The sequence below is a fragment of the Amblyomma maculatum genome, chromosome 1, assembly GCF_055883805.1.
Source record: "Amblyomma maculatum isolate TAMU_Amacu chromosome 1, ASM5588380v1, whole genome shotgun sequence".
Classification (NCBI taxonomy): Eukaryota; Metazoa; Arthropoda; class Arachnida; order Ixodida; family Ixodidae; genus Amblyomma; species Amblyomma maculatum.
The window spans coordinates 481,036,798-481,057,609 of NC_139344.1; positions in this window are offsets into that span (position 1 = coordinate 481,036,798).

The window sequence follows — 20,812 nt, forward strand, 5'->3', positions numbered from 1 at the left end:
AATTGGCAGGCATAAGAGAGGTCAACGATACATATGTATCGTTGCAGGTTAGTTATTTGGAAGGCGCTGCCTGTGTGAAGAGCAGTGATTACTGTCTATTTACGGTGTCGTGCCCTGGAGAGTGTATTGATGTACTGAAGCGTGTATTGTCTTTGCCTTCTCACCTTTACCTATTTTTTTATGGTATGCTGCTCTCACTGTCGGGTGACATCGAAAGCAATCCTGGGCCTATGAATGCAACTGAAAGAGAAACATTGGAAGCCCTCTTGCTGACTGTCCAAAGAATTGAAGCTGGCCAAGCTGTAATACTTAATGAAATCAAAGGTGTTAAAGAAAGGCAGGATGCTACCGATAAAGAAGTCAAGCAGCTGACGTTGAGAGTGGCAGCCCTCGAGGCAACGGCAACCTCACTTGGTAGGCCTGATTCTCTTGAAACTGACAATGCCATACAAGCCATTTCTTCCCAGCTTTCTAGTATTTACTCAAGGTGTGATGATGCTGAAAATAGATTGCGCCGAAATAACTTGCTTTTCTTTGGCATCGACGATGTGAAAGACGAAAGCTGGGCAGATTCTGAAGGGAAAGTCATTGCATTTTGTTCAGAGCACCTAGATTTATCTATGACTGCTTCACAGTTTGAAAGGGTTCATAGATTAGGCAAATTCAAAACTGATAGGCACAGACCAATCATTGCCAAGATGACCTTCTTTAAAGACAAGCAGAACATCCTTTCAAATGGCCACAAATTGAAGGACTCCAGTTTTGCAATCCGTGAGGATTTTTCCGCTACAACTCGTGAGGCTAGAAGCAAGTTGACCAAATTTGCAAAGTCACAATCCAAGTCTTATAAACTGGCATTTGATAAACTTAGAATGGACAAACAAACATATGCGTATGACCGAGCCACTGATTCGGTCATATTAGTATCACCATAGCTAGGCAATGCACCTAGACTGCGTGATTGTCCTCAGTCCACGTCATGCCCCCAGGCTCCGACGCTGTCCCTTTCATTTTCTAATATCCGAAGCTTGATGCCTAAACGTGATCATATCTGCTCTTTTTTGCAAGACAGTGAATCCGATATAGTTGCTTCAACTGAAACTTGGTTGCACACCGGTATCAAAGACAATGAAATCTTTCCAGACGCCCATGCTTACAATTTCTACAGACATGACCGTGCAGATAAAAGAGGGGGTGGGGTGCTTCTTGGTATTAAAAAAACGTTACCATCCACTGCTATCAATTCTAACTCAGACCTCGAAATAGTTTGGGTTGCCTGCAAAACTATATCTTCGAATTTACTTTTTGGAGTGTGTTACCGTCCGCCCGATTGTGTGACTTCTTTCATTCATTATCTTCGGTCTAGCATTGCTGCCGCTGTCGAACACAGTTCACCTAGCAACATCTACTTGTTGGGTGATTTTAATTTTCCTGAAATAGATTGGCCTTCTTTGTCTTCACCTAGTCATGCTGCAACCGAATTCATCAACCTAACACTAGATTTCAATTTATTTCAAGTGATTAGCCAGAATACGCGTGGTTCTAACATTCTTGATTTAGCTCTATCCACTGCTCCCGATACCATAGGGCCGGTTATGTATCTTGACGGATTTAGCGATCATAAGATGTTGCAGTTTGATATTCTAGTTCCGAGCTTGTTTGCAGGTATTACAACTAAAAAAATTAGAGATTATAGTAAAGCACGATATGATGAAATTAACACGGAACTTGCCTCATTTTTCAATGAGGTGTTTTTCCCGCTAAGGAACGAACGATCTACCGAAGAAAACTGGTTGCTTTACAAACACAAACTATCTGCACTGATAGAGAAACATGTTCCTCTGATTACAATAGCTAATGACATAAAAAATCCATGGTTCAACAAGACCCTCCGTCGATTACGGAATAAAAAGACGCGCCTATACAGAATAGCTAGATCTGCTCCTTCTTCAACCTCGTTGGAAAGATATAAACTGTGTTTGAAGGCGTACTGTTCTGCTGTTACCGCTGCCAAAAACAAATACTTCACTCATGATCTGCCGTCACTTTTGCAGACTAATCCTAAGAAGTTTTGGCAGACTATATCTCCCGAAAGTAAACATGACCTCATACAGCTACACAATACTGATGGCTTGCCGCTAGCTGACACTGAATGTCCAACCGCGTTCAACAGATTTTTTGCATCAGTGTTTACTAAGGAAGATTATTCCAGTATGCCAATTGTTCTCGAGTCTGACTACCCATTCATGGAGCCCATCACCATTAGTGCTGAGGGTATCGCATCAGTAATTAAAAATCTAAAGTTATCATCATCTGCCGGAGTGGACAACATTAACTCGAAGATACTTAAAAACACCATTTCAATTTCCAGCCAGATTTTGTGTCATATATTTCAGCAATCACTATCCTCCGGAGAACTGCCCACTGACTGGAAAAAAGCCAAAGTCATCCCTGTCTTCAAAACGGGTAACAAAACCTTTCCTGATAACTATCGGCCTATTTCGTTAACATGCATATGCTGTAAATTACTTGAGCATATTATCGCTTCTCACATTTACAACCATCTGGAACGAAATGACTTCTTCTTTTCAAATCAGCATGGTTTTAGGAAAGGCTACTCATTTGATACCCAGATATTTGAATTTACTACTGACCTGCATTTCAACATGGACGATAACCAGCAAACAGATTGCATTTTTTTAGATTTCTCAAAAGCATTTGACAGAGTTGCACATGGCCGGCTTTTTACAAAATTATCTACCCTTTCCCTTGATTCCCTCACATTATCTTGGCTTCGAAACTTTCTCTCATTACGTCAGCAATTCACAGTTGTCAACGGCTCTTCCTCATCCCTATGTGACATAACCTCAGGCGTACCACAGGGAAGCGTACTTGGACCCTTACTTTTTCTAATCTACAATAACGACCTTCCCACTAACATTTCATCCCGTTTACGCCTTTTCGCAGACGACTGTGTTGTTTACCGTAAGATCGCTTCTGAGACTGATCACCTGACCCTTCAAAATGACCTTGACACTATTGTTGATTGGTGTCAAAACTGGCAAATGATTCTTAAACCTAATAAATGTAAATCAATGACTTTTAGCCGCAAGCATGTTGTTTCTAACTTCATATACTCTATAAATAATACCTCTCTATCAAGGGTTACGTCGTACAAATAGCTTGGAATTCAGTTCACACCAAATCTTTCATGGTCTTCTCATATTTCTGCAGTCTGCAACAAAGCGTCGAGGACATTGGGTTTCATATGCCGGAACCTTCGAAACTCACCTAGCTCCGTTCGAAAACTTGCATATTTTACATTTGTTCGCCCACAGCTGGAATTTATCTCACCTATATGGTCTTCCCATCAGAAATATCTCATAGATATGCTCGAGTCCATTCAAAGCAGAGCTGCCCGGCACATTTTTAGCAATTATAGTCCCCTCGCAAGTGTATCCCAGCTTAAAAACCTTAATGACATACAGATACTTGAAATTCGTCGCTCCATTTCACTTCTGTGTTTATTCCATAAATATGTTCACACCCGTCCTTCGTTGTTACCTCTGGCATCACGTTTCCGCTCTTCACAACGCTTACACAATCAACTCAGCTTCAACCGGATATATGGGAAGACCCTGTCGTTTAATTCCTCTGCATTACCTAGAGCAATAAAACTCTGGAATGATCTTCCTGACAACATAATCTCTTTCATTGATCCTGGTGAGTTTAAAAAACATCTATGTATACATCTATTGCCATAGTGATGTTCGAAATGTACAACAGTTTCATTTGTTCTTAACGTTGTTTTTCGTGTCTCGTGTCTGATGTTATTTTAACTCGGTTTTGTATAAATTTCGTGTTCCTTTCTTGTATTTGACTTGTACCGCGTTCTTGTACGATATTCTTGTACCGATTTGCCCCCCTCACCCAATGCTCTTCGGGGCCTGTGAGGTACTAATAAATAAATATGTCAGCAGAACGCAAATCACTGGACAATATTCTGCAACTCGAGACCTGCACTACAGACTATAAAAACGTACATACGTAAAAGCAAGTACATATGAGCAGCTAGTCGGGCAAATTGCTTTTTTTGCTCGCTGAGGCCTTCCAGCGTCGCCACGTCGTCAATTTTCAATGCATCCTCAGTCATTGCGGTATCGCAGGCAATGAAAGTGCTGATGCGGAAGCCAAGCTGGCTCATCATGGCCAGCCTTCCATACACCTCTCGTTCTCAAGGAGGGATACCGCAGCCTTACTGGCGCATTCAATGCTGTCTGCTATGCGCCTTCACTGGGGCCGCATCTCTCAGCTAGATGCAGGCTCGCGACTTCACGTAGCATCTAAAGTTATGCGACGTCAAGGAACTCTGCTTCATCGGTTACGGCTTGGAGTCGCGTTCTCCAAAGGCTACCTCCACAAGATTCAATTTTTTGAGTGAAACGGGAATCGATTCCCGCCTGTGACATTTGTGTGTTTGGTGAAATGGGTGAGTATATCACGTGCATACGCGCTTCTGCTTTGTGCCGTACATGGCAAATGGAGCTTAACATTAAAGATGTCAATCAATGCGTATTCCCCCTCTGACCCTCTGTTTCCCACATGTGTCAGTGCACTTTGAGCTTTTTTTTGCTAAGTGCCTCGTATGCGTGCTTCCGCATTTGTGTCGGCATGTGTGTTCAGTGACAAATGGTGCGTGTCCAAGACTGCGGCACGTTGCGTTCTACGAGTGTGCATGATCTCAGTGAAGGTCAGGTTCTTTGTCGTCTTCTTTATATCTTCCGCACCTCTCTCAGGTGCTCGTCGATTCGGCGGGCGACGTGCAGTTCTAGCACAAACACACAATGAGACGTAGGACGACGAACTTGCAGTAACAAAACGAAAATTATGTTTATACGACACAAACACAGGGTACAGAAAACTTATTTACACGAGGCACTGAGACATCACACTCTACAAACGAGACTGGGTGAAAGACTAACTGTACTGAGCGCGTCACTCTTTTTACTTCTCAGTCGGGGCCTGCCTGCTACGCTGTTTTCTCCGAGCGAGAATCAAACCAAAATCAGAACCAGAACCGTCGACGGCTGCGCGGCGCGCTCTTAAATAGCCAGCGCAGAAGCTTCTAGGCGTGGAGGAGGAACGGAAAACAGCTTAGCGCTGCCAAAGCTATGCCTCCCCCCCTCGGCCCTCTGGAGAGGTCTCGATTTTACTCGAACATGGTCAGCACGCGCGGCCCTCCCGCGCCAAGCGAGGAGGAGGGCCGGGTCCGTGCGGGGGAATGCACGCGTGACTCCGACCAAGACGACGAGAGCGAGGAGGCGCCGAGACGCGGTGGCCGAGACTACGTAATCGGTCGCGTCGCTTTCTCGAAGCTTGTAGAAATTTCCATCGCCGCTTTCTGCGGCGCGCGAGCCGAAAAAAATGAAAGGGCCACCGCCGCCTTACAGTCTCCTCAAGTACACGAGTACCGCACGCGTATGTAGTACTTTGAGGTTTTCTGCTGCGTGTTCCTGCGTTTTTGCTGGCGTGTGAGAGTGCAGAGTTCTTTGCAATTGTGGCGGTGTTTGTTCAATGACAAGTGGTGTGTGTCCAAGGCGGCACGCTGCGTTTCACGAGTTCGTTAAGTGTGTCCATGACTTGCTCAATAATTCGCACCACAAATGAAACCTCACTGTACTATGATATCATCACCCTTCACTTACGCCCTAACTTTCCTTCATCTTCCCCCTACCCCAGTGTGTCTCTTTACCGCCGGCCGATTTATCCACCTTCCTTCTCAATAAATTACTCTCTCTCTGTATCCTACACTAAATGGAAACATGGGGGATTTTAAAAACTATTTTTGCACACTTACAACTTTTTTAGTTTATATCTGGAGGTGGTTTCAATGTAAATATCTTACATAATACTTCAACTCTCAAAGACTTCGCTACTCAACTCCAGTCATTAAGGTTCACAAATGTAATATATATGCCGAGTTGTGTTACTCTGTCTACTTCCTGTGCTTTAAATTTGTTTATAATGAACTCAGAATCTTGTATTATCAGTGCTCATGCTATAACATGCGATAGTAGGGATCGCTGTCCAGTTTTGTGGTTCATTATCAAAAACTACAAACTTTCTTTAAAATAACCACCCAATATTGTCCTTAGTGCACATTGAGGCTTTCGAAAGGTACATTAGTTTGCAAAACAGGTTTTCTGTGTGTGCCAAAGGATAATTGAATAATTAGAATTTACTGTTTATTCAGAAAAAATATATTCGAAAAAGTTTCTATGCGCAGCTTTATACCCTTAAAGAAAGATAATCCGTTTGTAGCAAGCGACCATTTAAAGACTGTAAAGTACAAAATACCCTTTTTCATATCTTCCTAAGAAAGCGAGGTTCCTACTTTCCTAAAAAACTTCAAAGCTCATAGAAACAAGCTAAATTTTGAGCTTTGGAGGAAGAAGAGTTGCTTTGAGAATCTTTAATCTATTTACAAATATGAAAAAACAGCCGCTTGCTACAACCTGGAAAGTAATCAATATTGTTTCTGGTAGCCGCAACAAGTATATATTTCCTGGACGATTAACTCACAGAAACTAGATAATTACGGGTAGAGGAATGGCGGACTTCTTCGAAAAGTGCTTCATTGAAACTGCACTACAACGTAATTGCAAAGTAGTTACCCAACAATTTTGCGCACTGTGCACTGAAAGCGTATTCTTTCACTCATACATGAAACAGAGATATACAGAAACTTCACGTCACTTAACAGCAACTTTCAAATCAATTCTGTTAAGTCTTTTTGAGAATACCCAATATTAGTACTATTTCCTACTTCCAATATTTCGTTCCAATCTGGGGTATTTCCTAATGCAATGAAAAAGTCAAAGGTGTCAGCTGCGAAAAAGGAGGGAATAAATGCTTATTAGAAAATTGCTGTCGAGTGTCCTTGAAAACAAGGTTTGCCGGAGGATTTGACAGGATATATGACGGGAATTTGAGCAGTCATTTAGAGTTTTACTTGAATTCTGATGCACAGTTAGAGAATGGGCGCCGTTATATGTGGGTACTAGTCTCTAATCTCGATCTATGTAAACTAGCGAATATATGCAATCAACTGCTTGATGTCTTTCATCAATGCTTAAGTGGAATATGCTTAATAGTCAATATACTTGATAGTCCCATCTATAAATCTGGTGAACCGCATGAGCCATACATCTACAGACCAATATCACTTACCTCAGTGCCCTGCAAAACTATGGAGCATGTAATATTTACTCACCTCGTTAAGGTAGAAAGTTGGGCGAGTTCGTATACAGACATGGTTGAAAAAAATGCACCGCGCTAAAAAAGACGACGACTAAACACTTAAAGAACTGGACAAGCGCAGACACAAAACTAAGGTTATTTGAACAAACATTATATATATATATATATATATATATATACAGGAAACAAACAGATTCACCAGCGTGGAACCTCCAAATAGTCAATACACCTTTCCGTTTCAAGTTTTATCAAGGTATAAGAAATCACACTCTGCAAGGGAGATAGAAAGCTGGCTAAGTGTTTAGTCGCCAGTTTTTTAGCACAGTGCATTTTTTCTATCACCTCGTTTCCTTTCTAGAAGGCATTAATTATTTTCACCATTTCAACATTAATTCCGAAAGTCATTCTCATGTGATACAGGACTTTCCTCATTTGTTCATAATGTTCACATGCTTCTGAATACAGGTTTCCTAACTGATCGACTGCACATATGACAAGGTTAAGCACTGTCTTCAATTACATAAGTTCCGACGTCTTAACACTGCATCCATGCCTTTCTTGCGTATCACGTACAATTTTTGACTGCTAATGACATTGATTCTCTTCTTGCATCCACCTAATCGGGGGTGCCTCAAGGATCAGTTCTCTGCCCTCACTTGGTTTTAATATACAAAAATGAGTTATCTGATATAATTGCATCCCTGTTATGCTTGTTTACAGATGGCTGCGTAATATACGGCAAAATAACCAGATATTGTGAAAGTAGACTAGGTTGAGACGGCAAGGTCGTGACGGCCAGGCCAGCGATGCCTTGTCTAGCGTTTTAATCCGGTGACAAAACCCAAGCGCGTGCCGGAGCCGGCGAAGCGGGGCGATGATGATGGTATGTACAAATGAAAGAGGAAGATCATGACATGTGCAAATTAAAGAACATCCACGGAAGGCTCACACAATCTGCCCGAGGGGTCGGAAGCGGCCAGCCTGGCCGCTCCTAACTAACCGATGTACCACGGTGCACAAACGGTTTCAAGCGAGACACATGAACAATTTCATGGGCTGGGGGATCAACAGGCGTCACTTTGTAGTTCACTGGGCAAGCTTAGCTTATGACCTCATAGGGACCTACGTAGCGGTGGTAGAATTTGTCACTAAGGCCTGGGGTGCGTACTAAAGCAGTACTTCGTCACCAGGACGAAAAGAGACCACTCGATGTGTAGAATCATAGCGAGTGTTGCGGTCTTCCTGGCACGTTGCCGTGTCGAGGCGGGCAAGATGACGGCATCTGGCCACACGAGATAAAAAATGGGTAGGTACTGATGTGGAGTAATCGGGCGTAAAGAAGAAGGAAGAGTCGATAATTGTAGTGGGAGGACGGCCATAAACAAGGAAAAATGGAGAGTAACCGGTAGTTCGCTGTAGTGCTGTATTATAGGCGAATGTGACGAATGGTAGAATAGTGTCCCAATTTCGATGATCTGGTGTGATGTACATGGATATGTCCGACAAGGTGCGATGAAATCGCTCAGTCAGACCGTTAGTCTGGGGATGGTAGCTTGAGGTTGCCTTATGAAGGGTAGATGACGCGTGAAGAACTTCTGCAACGACTTTCGATAAGAAGGCTGTACCGCGGTCACTTAGGAGCACCAGAGGGGCGCCATGACGCAATACAATTGATCGCAAAAAGAAATTTGCTACTTCTTCAGCGGAACCAGTCGGTACAGGTGCTGTCTCAGCGTAGCGTGTAAGGTGGTCGACAGCCGTTATAATCCAATGGTTACCCCAATCGGAGAGAGGTAGGGGACCATATAAGTCGATGCCGACTACGTAGAATGGCGTGGCGGGACAAGGAAGATGTTGTAGAAGGCCAGCGGGCGAAGAAGTCAGCCGTTTGCGACGTTGGCACAGAGGGCAGAATGCGACGTATTTGGCAACGGTGGAAGATAAGCCAGGCCAAAAGAATCGTTTTCTCACGCGTTCGTAGGTTTTTTCAAAACCAAGGTGACCTGCGGTAGCGTCATCGTGGAGAGTCGCCAGTATACGTGGGCGAAGCACACGCGGCACGACTGGGATCCAGCGAGTGCCATCAGGGCAATACACGTAGCGGAGTAGGACGCCATCTTCGAGCTTGAAATGGCGAAGCTGCCGGCGAAGCCTAGCACTAGGCGGGTCCGAAGCGCCGATAAGGCGGTCGATGATTGGACGGCAGTAGGCATCGGCTAATTGCTGTGAGCGGAGAGCGTGCTTGTTCTCAGAATTGTCAAAACAAACGGTTGTGATATACGTCGGGCAAAGGGATGGTCGGCTGTGATCAGAGGTGGAGATGCATTGGGAAGAAAAACAGCAAGTTGATTCCGAAAGGGGACAGCGAGAGAGAGCGTCGGCGTCTTGGTGTTGGCGACCAGATTTATAAGTGACGTCGAAATGCTATTCTTGCAGGCGTAGAATCCTGCAGCCAAGTCGGCCTGTCAAAAATTTTGAGTGAAGATGACCAGCACAGAGCATGGTGGTCGATCACAACTGTGAAGTGCCGACCGTATAGGTAAGGGCGAAGTTTTTGGACAGCCCAGACGACGGCAAGACACTCCTGCTCGGTAATGGTGTAGTTTGTCTCAGCTGGAGTCAGAGTCCGACTGGCAAAGGCAATCACTTTCTCACGCAATGTTGCATCACGCTGCAGAAGTACAGCGCCAAGACCGTGACGACTGGCATCGCTGTGCAGGATAGTTAGAGCACTGTCACTGAAGTGGCCAAGAACAGGATCTGATGTGAGGGCGTGTTTTAGGTCATTAAAAGCAGTTTCGCACTGTTCAGTCCACACGAAAGGGCTGCGTGCTTTAAGTAGCTGATGAAGTGAAGCAGCAATAGTTGCAAAATGCCTTATAAAACGCCGGAAATAGGACGCCAGGTCGAGGAAACTGCGCAAATCTGTAGTCAGTTGCGGACGAGGAAAGTTCAAGACCGCGTTTATTTTTTTTTAAGTTCTGGGCGAATGCCGTCATGGCTTACCAGATGTACCAATATTTTAATTTCCTTCTCTGCAAAGTGGCACTTCTTGGTGTTGAGCTGAAGGCCTGCCGAAGCGAGACAGGTGAGGACTTCATTCAGGCGCGTGAGATGGTCATTAAAGGTTGCCGAAAAGATAACAATGTCGTCCAAGTAACCCAAACAGATTCTCCATTTTAGGCCACAAAGTACAGTGTCGATCATTCTTTCAAATGTCGCTGGTGCGTTACAAAGTCCGAAAGGCATAACATTAAATTCGTAAAGGCCATCGGGTGTTGTGAAAGCGGTTTTTTCTTTGTCGTCCTCGTGCATAGGTATTTGCCAATAACCTGAGCGGAGGTCCATGGTCGAGAAATATTCGGAGCCTTGGAGAGACTCAAAGGCGTCATCAATTCGCGGCGTAATTTTGTTGAGTGCGCGGTAATCAACACAAAAGCGTACCGAGCCATCCTTTTTTTAACTAGCACTACTGGGGAGGACCATAGGCTTGTTGAGGGACGAATTATATTGCGATGGAGCATGTCATTTACATTTTCTTCAATTACTTTTCGTTCAGAGAGGGAAACCCGATAAGGCCGTCGGCGAACGATAGAGTTACCTTCAGTAATGATGCGATGGTGCGCAACACTAGTGGTGTCGAAGTGGCATCAAAAATGGCTTGGTGGTGTCGAAGCAATGTCAGCAGTTCTTGGCGTTGGTTCGGCGTGAGTTTAAGATTAATAGTCTTTGCGAGAACAGAAAGAGAGATGTCTGACGAAACACGTTGCTGAGGCGGAGGGGCGGTGAGCACCATCAAGGGAAGAGGTTGAACATCCACCATGCAATGCAGAGAAGTTTCTTTTGGGAGCACGAGGGATTCACGTGAAGTGTTAGTGACCACTACTGTCGCTGAACCGCTGTGGAACCGGACAAGACTTGACGGGAAGGCAATGCCGCAAGCAAGATGACTATATGATGGTGCTATGAGTACGTCCCCGTCAGTGATGTGGTCAGAAATAACAGTAAGCAGTTTTTCGCACTGAGGCGGTAAAACAGTATCAGCGGCGGCAAAAAGGGGATGATGTCGTTCAGAAAAGTCAGATCAAAAATCGCTGTCTGTGATATGGATAACACGGTCACCACAAGAAATTAACGCTAAAGCGGTTGACAAAACATCCCATCCAAAAATCTTCAGATGCGCACAAGGTGAAAGCACAGCAAACTGCACGTGATAGCGGATGCCGTGGATAACAAATCGTACGGTACACTTCGCTGAAGGGCGCAAAGAGACGTCATTGGCTCCACGGAGTTCAGGCCCATCATATGGTGTTGTCACTTTTCGCAAACGGTAGCACAAATAAGCGTGAATGACAGAAATTGCAGCCCCTGTTTCAATCAAAGCTTCGACCGGTAAACCTTCAGCGATAACAACATATCACGTTATACGGGCGGTTAGGAGGAGTTTTAGTAAGTTCGCATAGTGCATTTCGACCTCCGGAAACTGCAACACTTGGTTTTCCGGATGGCGGACAGGGAGAGCGGTTGCGGGGCGGAGAGGGGAAACTCAGTAGCGGTATGGGGATGTGGACCGGCGTCGGGATACATGGTTCCCACGAGGCTCAGAGGAAGATACTGGAGGTGGTGAGGATCGTCGGGGTGGGCTTGGAATAGACCGGCGTTGATAATATGAGGTTGAAGGCATGTCACTTTCAAAGGTGTCGTAACCACGGCGCTCGTTCTGAAGGCGGCGACGACAGAAGCGGAATATATGTCCTCTAATACCACAGTAATAGCAGACGGGTTGCAAGGGACGCCAAGGTGCCTGATAGGGTGGTATAGGTTCAGCCATCGCCATTGCATTGACGTGATTGTAGGTTGGTGCCGGTAGGGGCGGGGGAACCAAAGAAGGGGGGGATGCAGCGACGTGCGCGTAGGTCGGCGCTGGGCGGATTGCAGAAGGTTAGGATGTCATAGGGTGGCTGATGGTTGCTAACTCTTCTTTAATCATATTGCGGAGAACGGCGTCATTAGAAGGTGCGGAAGAATGATCGCACCCATGTCGACAGAAAGGATTGAGGGCTTGGAGCACCTCGCGGATGATTGCTCGAATCATTGCCCGCTGATCAAGGTCAGCGGAGGTCGGACCAGTTGCGAAGTCGGGCTGTAATCGAGAGGACTGCAGCTGGTCGAGGCGTTGACAGGTCGTAATAATTGAATCAACACTTGAAGGGTTCTGGGCAACTAAGGTGTGATAAGCCATAGAATTGATCCCTTTTAAGACGTGGTGCACACGTTCAAGTTCCGTCATGGTGGAACTAATGCGCCGACAAAGTGCAAGAATAGCCTCTATGTAAGACGCATATGATTCATCGGGACCTTGAAGGCGGGGAGTGAGCTTGTTTCTCGCGATCTCAGTCCGAACTTCCGGGTCGGCGAAGTATTGTCGGAACTGCTGTTTGAAAGTGGTCCAGTTCCAGTTAGTAGTGTGGGGTTCGCGATTAATTAACCAGTTTCTGGCGACCTCAGTGAGATAGAACAAAACATTGAGGAATTTTAAACCATCGTCCCACCGGTTATAGGCATTGCAGCGTTCATATGTGTCGAGCCAGTCATCCACGTCTTCGTTGCGACGACCAGCGAAGAGCGGCGGGTCGCGTTAACGTGTGGGCAGAGTCTGAGACGTCGGTGCAGCCGAGGTAGAGGGTCCGGCCGGGTCGCGCATTAGCAAACCATATCCCGTAGGAGCACTCGAGCAGACGACGCTCTGGCGCGTGATTCCTCTGAGCAGCGCCACCAAGCGACAAATAGTGGATATATAGTGTGAACGAATAAGAATACATTTAAAGGCTACTGTTCCCGTCGTTTTGGTGGCGCAATGGAATAACACCAAGCATCTCTTCACCGATGCCGACTCGTGTGGTATTTTTTTTTTCAGAATATTTTTTTTTTGCATTTGCCTTCACTACAACTATATCTTGCCTTCAGTGAGATTGTTACCTTTAGGTTGCGTTTACAGACACCTTTAAGTAACAATCCGTATGACAACAGTTACACTGAGCAATTACCTTCCTCATAATCATTTCCTGCCTCGGTGAGTGTATGTTACCTTTAGGTTGCGTTCAGAGACATCTTTCAGCAACAATCCCTGTTTACAGTGAGTGTATGTTACCTTTAGGTTGCGTTCAGAGAGATATTTCAGCAACAATCTCCGTTTAAATCGCTGAAAGCGTCGTCTGCTCGAGTGCTCCTATGGGATATGGTTTGCTAATACGCGGCCGGGTCGGGATTGCTCTCGGCGGACATGATTATGGGGGCAGTTGCCAAACGGCGACAGGAACGTAGCTCCAGCGAGAGGCAGGGCCCAAGGCAGCAAGGGGATTGAATTTGACCTCCACCACTTCTGAAAGAAGGCTAGGTTGAGACGGCAAGGTCATGACGGCAAGACCAGCGATGCCTTGTCTAGGGTTTTAATACGATGAAAAAACACAGGCCGGAGTCTGCGCCGCGGGACAATGATAATGGTATGTACAAATGAAAGAGGAAGATCATGGCATGTGCAAATTAGAGAACATCCATGGAAGGCTCACAATATTCTAAAACTAGAGGAAGTGTTCCGCTTCAAATCGACCTGAATAATGTTATTAACTGGTACCGTACACGGCGAACGGAGCTTAATGTAAATCAAAGCGTATTTCCCCTCTAACCCTTTGTTTCGCACATGCGTGCTACGTTTAGAATCCGTAAAACTACTTTGATGTTCACAAAAATAACACCTGACCACACATAGACAAAGCCAATAATACTCGGGGTAACCTAAAAAGTAATTTTTTCTTGGCACAATCTTCACTAAAAATGCAACATTACCAAACATTTATTCGACCACAGTTAGAGTACGCTTCAACAATATGGGACCCACATCACACTACTTTAACTGAAGCCTTAGAAGCAATACGAAATTGATCAGTCTGTTGCCCACTCGCCAATTATATACGCACTGCCAGTGTCACACTAGTGACAGTAGCTCTAACCATTGAACCATTGGAAAAAGGTGTCACGGCCTAAATAGTTGCGCCGATGTGGCAGTGATTCGTTCCGCCATCGGACAACAATAAGCCCGCCTCGCGCGGCGAAAGCCCATTATGTGGCCCTTTTTTACTGCTCACAGAGTTGGGCTTAGAAGGCGCGGGCTCCTTTTCCAAGCCACCAGCCCTGGTAAGCCGAGCACCAGGCCGGGCCGTGGCTTGTACCCATTTGAGAAAACCGGTGGGTGTCCGGCCGGCAGTGGGAGTCGAACCCACTACCTCCCGTAGCTCTGCAGGCGTATATTTTAGCGAGGATTCAAACTATGCATGAATATCGAGTTCTGTTGTCATATCATTTTCCTTCCAGCTTCACATATATGGTAAAAATAGTACGCTGCTGAAATAAAATAGACGTCTAATTAACACACGTTACAAGCACAGGTGGCTAGTACTATATTTTGGCACGAAGACATTAGAATATACTCTTCTCAGGATTCTAATTAAATGCAAAGACATAAATATATCCACTAAATAGGCGCTAAATTCCTGTCTTAAAATTGTATAACTCGACCTATTTGTGAAGCAGAAAGAAATAATCCTAAATAACATAGAATGTAAACAAATAACGTTGGGAATATACACAGATTTCTCCAAAGCCTTTGACAGGATTAATCATGAGACTCTTCTACTGAAACTTTCTATCTATCTTTAATCACTAGCTATTTAACCGACCGATATCAGTATGTTTCTATAGATAATCATTGCTCATCTTATAAAAAAATAAAGCATAGTGTACCTCAAATAAGCATTCTTGGTCCCTTATTATTCAATGTACATATAATTGATTTAGTGCAGATTAATTCCGAAACAGAGTATGTAATTTGTGCTGATGATATAACTTTATTTCTGTCAGGGACTAACGCGAATGATATAGCCAAAAGGGCCAATAGCGTGTTAGGTGAACTGAGCTCCTGGTCTGAAATAAAGTCCTTACTCATAAACTCGCGCAAAGCAAAGGCGATATTTTTTAGAGCGAAAAAATGTGAAAAGGGTTGTAGACATAGATTTAGTCTTGGGTGGTAATACAATAAAAATAACTAATGTTGTAAAAACACTTGACGTTTACTTTAATGAATTGATGTTATGCGACGTCCACATCGAGCAGCTGGAGGTTAAACTGGCTAGGGTTGATGGCGTACTTAGAAGTGTAAAGTGCATGTTGCTTACTAGGACCAAACTTGTAATCTACAAAGTTCTTTTTGAATCTCATGGTAAATACTGTCATCTGGTCTGAGGTATAAGGACGCAAACTAATATTCAGAAGGTTTCAATATTGCAAAACAAAATGCAGTAAGAAGAAAAGCAGGGGCTTCATATTCTGCACCTACAAGTTCCGTAGTTTCAAAATACCGCATTATGAATGTAAAGGTCCTCCATCAATATCGTGTGATTCAGCTATATAAATCCCAGGCACACAGTAATATTACATTTCTAATCTACAGAAAAACACTGCTCTCCATAACACAAGACACTATGAATACTGGCGTGTACCCTGCCCACGCACGAACTACGGACTTCCTAAACCTATACACTTTCACAAATCAATCCATTCACTGAGTTTCATATAACATCATCAAAAATATGTTCCTACATAGCAATGAAGAGAATGTGACCCTAAGAAATACTAAGTAACCATGCGAGATGAAGGTGATATCTTTTTAATTTTGTGTGTAACTGTGCAGCAACTATACTGTATTCCACCGGAAAATATTGTATGCATTTTTATTCCATGTCTGCTCTTGTATGTGTTTTTGCTGTTTTCCGCCATCGTCGTTTCGAACCACTGCGGGAGATGGGACTTTGTCAAGCCGCGTGCGCGGCTTTTTTTTCTGTCTCCTCAGCCATTGTGAATGACTAAAATAAACTGAACTGAACAATTACACCGTTCTCTATTATTTTCACCGTGGCATGTGTTAAAATTTTCTCGTCTAAAGCTCTTTGAAGTATGCCTGAGTTGCTCTTATTTATCAGTTGATAGTGTATCTATTTCTCTCAAGTTTTTTTCCTTGCTTAATTTATTTTTTTATGTTGTTATACACCTATGTTTGCATTGCATTACTTTAATTAGTGGCTATTTTTTGCTGCGCTTGAGGCTCGTAGAGAAACTGTCTTTCTGTGTCCTGCCTAGACCTCACCAAGCTGTTTACTCACAGCTTTTATCCTAGGCAGCTGACAAGATTCTTTTGGGAAATAAACTAAATTGGATTATATGAGGCATCGATGGTGTCCAGGGCTCAGCTTTGCATACACCAACAAAACATTTCCACCTGTTTTCCAGCAATTTTGTGAGAGCTGTTTCGCAGTTCGAAAGGTTTCACGCCTGCATCATCCGCAAACATTTGAAATAATCTGAGGTGACAGCGAAATTTATAAGATTGCTAAAAACTCTCTCGAAACGCTGCACCAAACATGGTCTGAATAAGCGATGTGTAAAAGTATATCGCACAGGGGAACATTTTTTCACATAATTGTTATTGCGGTAAACTGGAGCGCACTAGCCGCTTGAGGCAGATTAATTGCATGGGGTAGCCATTTTTTTTTGCAGCCGAAGCGGATATTAGAACGCTGAGCGCAACAAACGACATGTTACTTCGTTCCCCGTAAAAATGGCAAGGCTATTCCGAAGGTGGATGGAATAATAAATCGTGAGGGACCCTCACTAGCTGAAAGATGGTGAGAGATGCTGCAGGAGTATTTGGTTGAGAGCTATTTCTTGCTATGTATTAAAAGGGTGCAATGGGACACAGGAAAGAAGAGGGAGAGAAAGGCGTTCTTTCTTTTCTTCTTCTTTCCTGTGTTCGATACGGTCAGAGAGCATCGAACAGCAGCTTGACGTTGAGGTCCTTTAGACTAATTGTAGAAAAGTGGCGTCTGTAAATGTCTGACGATAATAATTTGCGCAGCACTAAAGAAAGTCATCGCTCTCTCTAATAGGTGACATTGCTAAAAAGCTAAAAAAATAGTCCATATATTGCGTTATTATTATTATATTGACTCAGACGTGCTTCCCCTTAATGACAGTGGTGATTCTTAAAATCTACTGGGAAGATAATACCAATTGAATCCTTTGTGAAAGATGCCTCTTTTTTACGAATTCCTCGATACTGCATGTGGGGGGTTATTTATATTGCATAATATACGCTCTGTGTGTAAAATAGTGCGCGCCTTACAAACCAAATGCTTACCATTAAATTATGTGCACAAGAGCCATTACAGAGGGAAACTAAAGCTTAATATTTCAGTACAGTGTTCTAATACGAAGAAGTTGATCCGCCGGGAAACATCTCTATAAGAGACCCGTAAAAATGCCCTTCTAGAATTTTAGCCATCCCAGTAGGAGGATAAAAAAAATAATGCAACAAATACATAGAGTTATAATTGTCAATTGCAGCGGTGGCGTAGCGGTAGAACATCCGCCTCGCATGCAAGAGGACCGGGGTTCAAATCCCGGTGCCGCGCAATTCTCCACCGGATTAAAAAAAAAGAAAAAAAAGAAAACAACCGCGTGTCCATGGCATAAACGGGTTCGGGGTGCAACCTGATGCCGGTGAACACCTCCGGCAACGCACTCCCTCACCAGTACAGAGGTTGGCCACCCTGGTGCTGTAATTGGCCGCAACCTCCTATGATAAGCTCCATAAAACCCCGGCCCTCAGTCACCAGCGGCTGCGGAACAACTGACCACGGCGGCGGTCAGACCTGTGACGCAGCAGGGGGTGCTAAGAAAGCCTGGCTCCGCTGGACAGGCCTTCATTTGAAACTGACCCTGGCAAAGTTTAACGCTAGAACCTTAGCTATTGAAGCTAGTTTAGCAGTGCTGTTAGAGGAACTAGAGGGTATGAAATGGGATATCATAGGGCTTAGTGAGGTTAGGAGGCCGAATGAGGCACATACTCTACTGAAGGATGGGCATGTACTGTGTTATCGAGGTTTATCAGAGAGGCGACAACTAGGAGTAGGTTTCATGGTTTCCTTGTCAATAAGTATACAGCGGGTAATATAGATGAATTGTATAGTATTAATGAGAGGGTGGCAGGCATTGTAATTAGGCCTAATAAGCGATATAAACTGAAGGTTGTACAGGCCTACGCACCCACATGTAGTTACGATGAACAGGCAGTTGAAAGCTTCTACGAAGATGTAGAATCGGCAATGCGAAAAGTAAAGACGCAGTATACTGTACTAATGGGCGACTTCAATGCCAAGGTAGGGAAAAAGCAGGCAGGAGACCAGGCAGTAGGTGACTATGGTATTGGTTCTAGGAATAACAGGGGGGAGTTACTAGTTGATTTTGCAGAGCGCAATAACTTAAGAAACATGAATACCTTCTCCAGCAAATTGAAGAACCGGAAATGGACATGGAAAAGTCCTTACGGGGAGACTAAAAATGAAATCGACTTCATAATGTGTTCAACCCCCGCCATTATGCAAGATGTAGAGGTAATCGGGAAAATGCGATGCAGTGACCACAGGATGGTGAGGTCTCGAATTAGCCTAAATCTGAAGAAGCAACGCGACAGATTAGTAAGAAAAAAACCCATCAGCAAATTAGCGGTGAGGGGGAGGGCAGGAGAGTTCAGGATCTCGCTACAGAATAGATATTCAGCTCTAAACGACAATGGCGACATTACCCTAGAAGCAATGAACAATAATTTCAGAGATATCATTACAGAGTGCGCGGTAGAAGTAGGCGGTAGGATAAGAGAGGATACCGGTAAGCTGTCTAAGGACACGAAAGATTTGATCAAGAAACGCCAGTGTATGAAAGCTTCCAACCCAACAGACGAGACTGAATTCGCCGAGATATCAAATCTAATCAATAAGCGCAAGGTGGCCGATATAAGGAAGTATAACATGGAGAAAATTGAGCATCCTGTAAAGAACGGGGGAAGCCTTAAAGCGGTGAAGAAGAAATTGGGTATAGGCAAAAACCAGATGTACGTGATAAGGGACAAGGCGGGCAACGTCATCACGAATATGGACAAGATAGTCAAAGTAGCCGAGCAGTTTTATACAGATCTCTACAGTAGCCAAAGAAGTCAGGACCTTAACGAGATTGGCGGTAGAGAAAAACAGTCATACGTTCCACCAGTGACGAAGGACGAGGTCAAGAAAGCATTAGAAACTATGAAAATGGGGAATTCAGCTGGAGAGGATCAGATAACTACAGATTTGCTGAAGGACGGCGGGGATATCGTGTTAGAAAAACTGGATACCCTGTATACGCAGTTCCTGGTTTCATCGACGGTACCGGAACCATGGAAGAATGCAAACATTATCCTCATTCATACGAAAGGGGACTCTAAGGACCTAAAAATTACAGATCAATAAGCTTACTGTCTGTTACGTATAATGTATTTACTAAGGTAATTGCTAATAGAATCAGGACAACCTTAGACTGCAATCAAGCAAAGGATCAAGCAGGTTTTCGGAAACGGTACTTTACTATCGAACATATCCATACTATCAATCAGGTGATAGAAAAATGCTCAGAATATAACCAGCCCTTATACATAGCATTCATTGATTACAAAAAAGCATTCGACTCAGTTGAAACCTCGGCGGTGAAGCAGGCATTGCGAAATCAGGGGGTAGACGAGCCGTACGTGAAAGTGCTGGAAGATATATGTAGTGGCTGCACAGCAACCACAGTTCTGCATAAAGAAAGTAACAAAATTCCTATAAAGAAAGGTGTTAGGCAAGTAGACACAATCTCCCCAGTACTATTCACAGCTTGCTTAGAGGAAGTATTCAGACTTAGAATGGGAGCAGTTAGGGATAAGGGTAGATGTAGAATACCTCAGTAATCTGCGATTTGCTGATGACATTGCCTTGCTTAGCAACTCGGGGGACGAACTGCAAATAATGATTGGTGACCTAGACAGGAAAAGTAGCAAGGTAAGCTTGAAAATCAATATGCAGAAGACTAAGGTAATGTTCAACAGCCTCGGGAAGGAACAGCAGTTTACATCAGGTAGCGAAGTACTGGAAGTAGTAGGCCAATATTAGGGCCGGTAGTAACCGCGGAGCCGGACCATGAAAAGGAAATAACAAGAAGAATAAGATTGGGATGGAGCGCATTTGGCAAGCACTCACAGATTATGACTAGCAGCTTACCGGTATCGCTAAAGAGGAAGGTATATAACTGTTGCATCTTACCTGTAATCAGCTGTGGGGCTGAAACGTGGAGGCTAACCAAGACAGTTCTACTTAAGTTGAGGACAACCCAGAGGGCTATGGAGCGAAAAAATGGTAGGGGTAACATTAAGAGATAGGAAGCGTGCAGAGTGGGTCAGAGAAATAACTCAAGTTAACGACATTCTAGTGGAAATTAAGAAGAAGAAATGGGCAGGGGCAGGACATGTAGTGTGAAGAGAGGATAACCGATGGTCGCTTGGGGTAACAAACTGGATTCCAAGGGAAGGAAAGCGTAGCAGGGGGCGGCAGAAAGGTAGGTGGGCGGAGGAGGTTAAGAAGTTCGCAGGGGT